Below are 10,779 nucleotides of genomic sequence, written 5' to 3'. Positions count from 1 at the left end.
AAATCCATTGCAAGTCTCAGAACCTAACATCATGATTCTTCCTTCCTTGCTACGTTAATACCCCTAAACAGGCATATTGCCAAGTAACTCACATCTAACTATGCTGTCCACCAGGCATTACTTTATCATCAAATTAGATTCTTTTTAGCTTGCCAGCCATCTGGAGAAGTTGGAGCCAGCTGTTGTAAAATTTAGTTTCTGAACGTTGGTGTTAGTCATGGTTGTGGGAGGTGGAGGAAGCCTTGGAAAGGCCTTGTTTTGATTGAAACTGTGAAGTAATAAAAGTGCAGAAATTTAACTTGAAGTACAGCCTCAAAGTAGTTAGCTAACATGATAACAACTCTGACCTTCCACCTATCTGAATGCCAAAAGTTGTATACATAGCAAAAGTATACTTTGACGGTATCTTGCAGTGAACTTTTTTGAACTGTTAGGAATCTATTTACTGTCTGATTTTTAAAAAGAAAATCATATTATAACTTTGAAACTCTTGCTTACAGAGAAATATGATGATGTTTGATAACGCACTGAGAAGAAGTTAAAGATTTTTCTTTTGAAATGAATGCGCAGAATCCGAAGCGATCGACTGTTGCTTCTCATGACCTTTTTTAAAGCATAATAGTGCGACCATCATTTTGACCCTTACACACTTTGTTGCTTCTCCGGCTAATCCCCTCTTTCCCTCCTTAATGGCTTTAGGTGTATGGCCTTCTCTAGTCTACATTGTGCCATTTTTTATTAATGGGCTAAACTGTCTTCCAAAGTTTGGGATATTTTTAAAAACCATTCCTTGATTGATACTTTTCCAGAACTTTTGGATTTTTATTGGTGTTTCTTCATATTTTTGATGTTCCTGAACAAAGCCAAGGATCTTCCAGAAATTTAATTACACTGATGTCACATGACTTGTAAGAAATGATGTAACTTCTGACCGTAAACCAAAACTGGTGGCCAAGGTTTGGCTGTCGCTCCTACGTCTTGGTGTGATTTCATCTTTCGACTTCATATGGTGCACTTTTGCGGCTTACAGGAGGAGGCTAGATTTAATGAAAGTGTTAATTAGTAAAAGGTGTGTGTGTATGTGGGGAGGGTATTATCCTGATAACAGCTGCTCATTGTATCTTCTGCCAGCCACCCCCTCAATGTACATCTAATACACACACACACACACAGTGATGTCCTCCATGAGATCCTCCTACACCAGCATGCTGTGAACACAGAAGGTTCATTATCCCAAAAAGCGAACGCCATCTCTATTCTCAGCAGAACTAAACGTCTCTCCATTCTCACTCTTCAGTCGCTTAGAGAGTCTAAATTTATTAGCACAGATTTTTTTATTTTGCCAAATGTAAGCTTTAAGTTCCACTCCAGCTCGGACTGTTTAATCAGTTCGGCGATGCCGAGATGCTAATCCGGAAGGTCAGGAGAATTCCCAGGGGACAGGTAAAGTTCCAGGCTGAATACCACGGTTAATAATGTTACATTTATGAAAGAGGTTGTTGTGCCTAGACTTCTGCATAGAAACACACAAATACACTCATAAACTGTCACAGCAATGACCTGAATATTAAATGGGTGGCTCCATGAAGTCGTACAGCACCAGTTGGCTTCGAAGTAAAATCAGTTGAATAAGGTTTGATGAGACATTGGTTTAATGATGTTACAACTCAAGATTTTAGTGTGTCTGTTTTCTATTCTGTGTTCTTTGTGTGATGTTTGTGTGCAGGACAGATTTCCAGCCTGCCTTTATTCTGCCTCCACTTCGATGACATCATCACTGTTGCGCATATTTACATTTACAGACACTCATATTCATGCACGACTAACAATTTATTTCATTTTACAACCGAGCAATTAAGGAGTTAAAAAGTTGCAGCTTAGTGGACCTGGGATTTGGGACAATAACACATCCCCACTAAGCTATCACACCCTCTATTTAAAGAAGTGGAAGAGAAGCAAGGAGGAGGGTGGTAGAGATGGTGTGTTGTAGTACATTTACATTTCTGGCATTTGGCAGACACTCTTTTACACAACTGAGCAATTGAAGGTTAAGGGCTTTGCTCAGGGGCCCAGTAATGGCAGCTTGGTGGACCTGGGATTCAAACTGACAAGCTTCCGATCAGGAGTCTAACACCATAACCACTAAACTACTACATCCCCCCAGATTGAAGTAGATTGTTGTGTGGAGTTCTCTGTTCTGGGTTTGACTTGTGCTTGAGTTTCTTTGACTTTGAGTTTGGTTTTCCCTTTGGACTTGTCAGACATGTGTTCAGTCTCTGTATACACCGATCAGGCATAACATTATGACCACCTGCCTAATATTGTGTTGGTCCCATTTGTGCTGGCAAAACACAACAAACTGTGATGTGTATTCTGACACCTTTCTATCAGAACCAGCAACAGTAGCTCATCTGTTGGATCAGATAACATGGGCCAGCCTTCTCTCCCCATGTGCATCAATGAGCCTTGACCAACCCATTGCCCTGTCGCTGGTTCATCACTGTTCCTTCCTGTACAACTTTTGATAGATACTGACCACTGCAGACAAGTAACACACCACAAGAGCTGCAGTTTGGAATATACTCTTTTCTAGTGGTCTAGCCATCACATCCTTGTCAAACTTGCTCAAATCCTTGCCCATTTTTCCTGTTTCTAACACGAACATTTGAGCTCAAAATGTTGACTTGCTGCCTAATATATCCCACCCACTAACAGGTGCCATGATGAGGAGATCATCAGTCTTATTCACTTCACCTGGCACTGCCCAGAATGTTATGCCTGATCCAAGGGTTCTACATAGAACCTTTTGTTTTTTTCCAGGAAAATGGTTCTATTGGCCAAATACAGAACCCCAGGTTTCTATATATACATAGAACCACAAGGATCCTCTTTTTTAAGAGAGCATTGTAAACTGTACGACATTTTTTATTAGTCCCCTCGTTCCTAATCTGCAGTTCCTTGTGTTGTTTAGTCACATTTTTCTGGCCCAGCCTGTGGGTTTTTATCAGTGACTATGGATTTGTCCGGTGTAAAACTGTCAGCTGGTGGTTTTGAATCATGGCCATGGATATTCCATTGATCCGAATAAAACCACTGTGTGAATCCATCCTGCTTATTCCACTTCCTGATATCTGCCCTGGCCTCTGCACCGACTCCTGAGCAGTGATTCCAGGAGTGTGTTGTCTCTGACTGGACTCTCTGCAGAGTCACTTCCACTTCTTTCCGTCTTGTTTCCTGTCTGCTTTCACTGGAGCTTCAGCGCTGTTTCCTTCACTAGAACACAGAACACACATCTACACACAGTCACACTGCTGCACATCAAAACCTCAAGTGCCTACAGAACAGTGTGTAACCTTGTTTTTTTCTGTCTGTGTGTGTGTGTGTGTCTGTGTATTTGTGTGTGTGTGTGTGTGAGATGAATTTCCTCATAACACCAGTGAACATTAAATCACAGTCGTTCTTTCCCTGTGTGTGGGTTCGGCCTGCTGCTTAAAGCCACCATCAATCGCTCGACCCGAGGCTATTGACTTATCGTCATATAGTGTGTGCATTATTTAGAGGCATTACACAGTGATAAGCATTAATAAGCAGCACAGGAGCCAAAGGGCATCATATTCAGAACCACACACACACACACACACACACTTCCTACCATGTGGCTTCTCTGCATGTTTTATGATCAACAGGAGGAAGTGTGTGTGGTTTTTTCAGGAGGACGGTGTGAGTGCTGAGGTGTATAATAGCACACACTGAGGAGCTCAGAGGAGGAAACAACCTGAAGTTCATAATGAAGCAGCGTCCTGCAGGAGTCGGGCCAAGCCGCGTGAAGCTATTGTGCTCCAAGGAAGACGGAGAGCATTGTGGGAATTGTGGGAATTGTGCTTCCAAGCAGAAGCCGGAGTCCAGCCTGGATCCACACTTCATCCCTGCTGAGGCTTTATTTATCACTCACTTCCAACTGACCTTTCCATCTTCACTGCTTTTTAATGTCTTTTGGCTCTCTTGGGTTTCCATTTGTATCCACTGTTATGAAAAAAAAAAAGATTTTACAGAAATTACACATCTGAACTCCGGTAAATATTTAACAACATGTGGGTCATACATGATAAATAATTTAACAGGTAAAAATAAATGAATTATGATAAAATATCTGAATGGATAATTATATAAAAAATTATTATATTATATTATATTATATTATATTATATTATATTATATTATATTATATTATATTATATTATATTATTTATTTATAATAAATAATTTGTATAATAATAATAATAATAATAATAATAATAATAATAATAATAATAATAAACAAAATTATTCTGTTTAAAAAAATGAAATTATGATGAAAATAAACTAATTGTACAAAAAATGTTGGAATTTAGAGCCAACTGAATCATATTTGAAAAATCATGTGAAAAATGACAAATTAAAAAAGGTATCATATTAAAAATTAATAAATAATTAAATGAAAAATATATGGAATATGGAAATGAATTAATTTTTTGAAATCAGTTACATGTAGATCTGAATCCCATATAAATATAGATTATTTTTTAAAAAATAAAATAACAATAAAAAACATGTGAAATTAAATGAATCTCATATCCTCATGTAAACAGCTCGAGTGTAACAGCTTTAAAGTGTCTAAACGTGTATATCTGATGCTATAAATCATCCACTGCAATGTTTTTTTCTTATTCTTTTCCTCCTTAAACTAGTTTTCAAAGCATATCGATTTCCCATTTAAAACCCGACGCTCCACATCCACGCGTAAAACCGAGCATCTCGCCTTGTTATTGTTCTCTGCTTTCTGTCGATCCTCTTTGTTGCTTGTCATTAAGAGGTGTGTCGGAGCTGAGTTCAGGGAACGTGCTGTGAAACACCACGACTCTGAGAAGGTGAGAACGACGTGAGAATGTGAGAACGTGTTTACGCCGCTGTTGTCGGACTGTGAGCGTAAACAGAAATCCAGCAGCTGTTTAGATCTTTGAGGGTGAAATGATTAAGAAAAAGAAAAGAAAAATCTCACACAAAACTGATATCATTTAAGATGAGAGCTTGACCTCAAACAGGACAGCGGTGAGGATGAAGAAATGCTGATGTGGTTTCATCAAAATCTTGGCACATCGCTGACCATCTTGTGTGCTTATCAGCTTCTGATGAAAAAGTTCAGCCAGCTGGTTCAGACGGCTGATTTTAAAGATACAGTAAAACTTCAACTGAACACAGCAACAGAGCAAGGGTTCGAAGATTTCCCTTTAATACAGATGTGTACTAAAGTGCTTTCTCCTTTTTTCCTGTTTTTTCTATTGTGTGAAAGTTTTAGGTCAGGATCTTGATCAAAAGTCCACAGCACTAAATAAATAATAAAATAAAATAAAATAAAATAAAATAAAATAAAATAAAATAAAATAAAATAAAATAAAATAAAATAAAATAAAATAAAATAAAATAAAATAAAATAAAATAAAGGTCAGTATTGTAAACCTGCTAGTCTAACTCCTGGAACATGTTTGATTTTTACATGAGATCAGGTCAGTGAAGCTTTAGAGGCAATAGATTGCGAAAGAAATGATAAAAGTGCAGAATGTGGGCAGCTGTTTACTCTTTAGTCACGTTTCGCATTATAGTCTCTTGTGCTGTTTTTCTTATGAAAGACTCGAACAAGATGCAACACATATTTTAATCATTGCTTCTCATAAATAGTGAATAATTAGGTACTGTAAATTGTGCTGAGGATTTGTTTCTGTGTGTGTGTGTGTGTGTTTTGGGTGGGTGGGTTTTTGTGTTGTGAGACAACTTGTTTTTGCAATTTTTTTTGCCAATTGTGAGTCTACATTATAAATAAAAAAATAAATAAAAAAATAAATAAATAATAAAAAATTATCTGTAAAAAATAAAAATCTAAAAATCCTGTATTAGTGATGAAATTTTAAAAAAGAAAAAAACAATTAAAATAAATTATTGATTGCTTGGATTTTTGTATTGTAGAGCACAGACTTTGCAACTTTACTTGAAATAAAATAAAATAAAATAAAATAAAAACAGTGGAATACATTTCCCAGCTTTGTTCCCAGGCTTTTAAAACTCAGGATCATTTAGTGCAAAAAAACTGCACTTTCCATCAGAATTCTATCAGGATGTGTAATATTTGGCTACGCTGCCACCTTCAAGCAGATTCTTGACCTCCGTTCAGTCCCTCTCTGTTTGAAAACATTGCTCTGCTTATTTATTTGTCCATGATATTGTATATTACAGTTATTACTGCAAGCCAGCATTCTCTGATTTGCATGATGGTATGATTTGTAGCATGATTGTATCTTGGGTGCTTGTGGAGCACTCTCGAGTGCTAGCGTTTACTCAAACCATCAGCTTTCACAACCATATTTTGTCAGCTTTCTCTGTTATTCGGGCCAATTGGGGAAATTGAGCTTTTCGATCACTGTCGGCTGTTTAAAGAGCTCTGGGGCTTGGATTCATATTCGACAAAACTGTGAAATAAGTACAAAAAAAAAATCTGTTTCTGCTCTGGAGGTTGATTATTTTTCCAGGTGTTTTATTCATTTTAAAAAAGCAAACATTTCAAATTTTTTTCATCTTGAGTCAAAGCTACTGTTGTAGAAAATTAATCAGCATCTTCAGACCAGGCAGAATCATGAACTGAACAGCGTTATTGCACAGATTTACCCTTTGAATCAATATTAAACACTATTTCTGCCCCCGAGACCTTCTCACCAGGTCAAAATCGTCTCCTCGTGTTACACATGACCTCCAGCCAGACATCCAACCTCAGCTCTTCATTATGGTTATTACCTTCCTGACCGATTATAGACATTCTGTGCTCGAATTCATTACACAGAACAGAGAGAAGCTAGTTTGTAAAAGATTAAAGGTCATGATAATAAAGCACGAAGTTATTGATTTATGTCGTCACCCATGGATACCTGACACCATTTCCTCTGCAGGTTACTAATGTTTTTTTTTTTCCAGGGGGTGTGGAGTTTCACACGTTCTTGACATTTCCAAATGAGTTTCTGAGTTCTCTGGTAGGCAAAGATTAAAAGAAACCGCAGTCTAACTCTATAAGCCTTTGTTTTCACACAGTGACTAATTACATTAATGCCTTCATTTTAATTATTTATGTACACAGGATTTAAAAAAAATAAAAAATCTTCACACCCCTGGTGCCAGGTTTTTGTGAGAAAGAAGATAAACGACTTTAGAACTTTTTGCACTCTTAATGTAAAATTATTTTTAAAATACAATATCTATAAGCTTGTGACTTACAGTAGGAGTCTCTAATGTTACTGAGGGAAACCTCGAAAGACTCAAAAGGGAACCATCATCTGGGTGACACCGAAGAGTGTGATTATAAATCATCCAAATAACCATGTATATTCAGTTCAATTCAATTCAATTCAATTTATTTGTATAGCATTTTAAACTACGGACATTGTCTCAAAGCAGATTTATAGAAATATAGAAACATAGAAAAATTTTTAAAGTTAAGCTACTATTTATCCCTAACATTTATCCCTAATGAGAGGAGGTGAGGAAAACCTCCGTGAGATGATATAAGGAAGAATCCTTGAGAAGAACCAGGCTCAGAAGGGAACCTCATCCTCATTTAGGTGACACTAGACAATGTTATAAATCTATAACTGTGTACTATATGCTCAGAAAGTGTAAGCAGGAAATGTTTTCAGTATAGTTTTAGAGCCTTTGGTTTACTTTGCTGAAGTTTTGAACTGTTCACTGATTTACTGAGACTTGAGTGTGTTTATGTTCAGGGGAAAAAAAAATAAGAAAATGAAAACACTAGAGTACTGATGAGATATGACACAAAGACGTCTAAACTAATGCAGGATTTAAGATTAAGCTCTGCAGACTTCCAGCCTCAAGCAAAATCTGAAGATTTCTGATTGACATTACTTCATTCTGTCACACAGACAAAAGTGCTTAGAAATCCTTAGAAGACCTAAGATCTCAAACTGTCATGGCTGCCAGTCTGGCAACTCTCAGAACCAGACGTCTCAGAACCAGACAAAGTTTATTAAAGCTCACCTTACAAGAAGTTCAGTATTATAAATAAAATTAAAAACAAAAAAAAAGAAAAAAATCCCTATTACCGCTAGCACTAATATTTATAGCATGTTGTGAAATCTGTAGACAGCCCGACAGAATTTTTTTAGCTGCTGAGCTTAATGAAAAAAATTTCATCCATTTCTCCTCATTTACTTTGATAATTAGGACGCTCCATGAGGTGGAAAGACCCGACTCAGGAAAAGCAAACCCTCAGAATCTTCCACCATCTGCTACCCACTCAACCTTCTACTACATCACCAAGAACGTTTTTCGGAATGGGGTTGTGGCTCGGATCTCCTCCTGAAATAAGCCCACGCTCAGGGAAGGTGTGAATGGTGAGATAATTGGCGTCGCTGACTGCTGAATGAGTTTTGCACGGCTGAGCATCAGAATTACGGCGGGATTGATCCAAACACTCTGGTTGCACTCGTCTATTCGCGTCCCGACTAATCGGCGCATTACAGGCGTCCGACAGAGCCTTTAAATCAAGGCAAATCTGCAGAGCGAAAGAATTTACACACTCTTAAATAGAGAGTGTTTGTAGAATCCATCATATACATGTGTACGATTAATGAATAAATTCTGAGGAGTGTGTTACTCCAAGGAGATTTTAGATCTGTGAAAAATAATCTATGGTGTGTTTTCATGATTTTCTGGCAAATTGTTTTTTCACGTCTAAATAAAAATGGACTGAATATGAAATAGAATGCTTTTTTTAATTCTTTTAATTAGCTACATAGAGAAAAAAATATATAACTATTTTTCTCATGACATTTGGATCATCAAAGGTTTTCAACTTTTTTACTTTTGTTCATCAAAGTGAACATTTGAAACTTTTTATAGAGAAAAAATAATTGGATCTTTAGAGCAACTGCTGTATATTTAATTCTACATTATGATGTGCGTTCTACCAAGAAAAGTAAAGTTTAATAGCTTACATATTCGTCTACATGTCCGTCCACCCACCCGTCCATCCGTCCACCCACCCACCCGTCCACCCGTTCACCCGTCCACCTGTTCATCCATCTATCAAACCAACCACCCACCCATCCATCCATCCATCCATCCATCCATACACCCACCCATCCATCAAAAACGTATTTATCTCCCCAGCTGTTTTTAATTAAATTTTCCATAAATAGATGTGTAGATGGATAGATCCTGCCATCCAACTATGCAGCTTTCTTTTATCCATCAGTCTATCCACCCATCCCTCCATCCATTCATCCATTCATCCATCCATCCATCTCTATCCAAACTTGGACTAATGGATTGGTGTATAAAGTTATAGACATTTATTTGCAGATAGATATTTTTCCTTCCTTCCTTCCGTCCTTCCTTCCTTCCATCTAACAAACTGCTTCAATCAAATTATAGATAGATAGATAGATAGATAGATAGATAGATAGATAGATAGATAGATAGATAGATAGATAGATAGATAGATAGATCTTGAGGCAGCTATATGGATGAAAGAATGGATATGCAGGATGGATTAAATATTTAAAGGTGTGAATAAATGATGATCCTGGGAATGTTCAGGGATTAGTGTCATGCTTCAGTCTGTAATGCTTCCACTTAGACCCTTTAAGCATGTCTGGTCTTTCAGCTAAGCAACTCACGTAGGAGAATAAAATATATCGATATCTTCGGCCCAATGACCGTGTAAGCCCATTCGATCACTCCACATCGCTCACTCAGTTCCTAACTTTTAATCATTTCTCTGGCCTTCACGCCTTCTGCCCTGGTGCCATCATTAATTACCTTTCACCCAGCAGGCAGGAGGACAGCAGTGACACGTACCACATCAATATCCCACTAAACACAGGCCACTACACACTCAGGCCTTGGAGTGCTTAGCTTTTAAAACGTTATATTCCACAAGTGCTCATTTGAGCAGAGACTCTCATGTACAGTGGAACCTCGGCTTACGAATGCCCTCCCTTATGAACTTCCACCTTAAGAAATGAAAATTTGCAAGAAATTTGAATCAGCATGCAAATCATTTAGATAGATAGATAGATAGATAGATAGATAGATAGATAGATAGATAGATAGATAGATAGATAGATAGATAGATAGATAGATAGATAGATAGATAGATAGATAGATAGATAGATAGATGCATTTCATCCCACCAACCATCCATCCTTCCTTCCTTCTTTCCTTCCTTCCTTCCTTCCTTCCTTCCTTCCTTCCTTCCTTCCTTCCTTCCTTCCCTCCTTCATTCCATCCATTCATCCAGCCATCCACCCATCCATCCATCCATCCATCCTATTTTCCTTCCTTCCTTCCTTCCTTCCTTCCTTCCTTCCTTCCTTAATTTTCCCATTAAGAATTGAAATTTTGCAAGAAATTTGCATCGGCATACAAAGCCTTTTCGGCATGCGAACAAACCGAACTGAACACAGGCAAAGTTTCACCAATGTCCGGGAGCCAGTAAAAACTTTTTAGTGTCAGTGAAAAGCCAACCAAAGCTAGGTGATTTTTTGGGTGTTTTTTTGTTGACAGATTGGTGGCGTGGGTGGTCTGTTCTATTTTTAGCCCAAGCTTGGTGGCACGACTTCCTGTGAGGAACCTTGACATGGAATGCTTGGCTTGGGTCAATTCATTGTAAGCAGCCATACAGTTTACCTATGCTTCATATTGGTCATATTTTTGAATGGCTGGAACGGATTATCTGTA

This window comes from Hemibagrus wyckioides, linkage group LG16 (genome assembly GCF_019097595.1).
Source record: "Hemibagrus wyckioides isolate EC202008001 linkage group LG16, SWU_Hwy_1.0, whole genome shotgun sequence".
NCBI classification, from domain to species: domain Eukaryota; kingdom Metazoa; phylum Chordata; class Actinopteri; order Siluriformes; family Bagridae; genus Hemibagrus; species Hemibagrus wyckioides.
Note: the sequence above shows the minus strand (reverse complement) of the source record.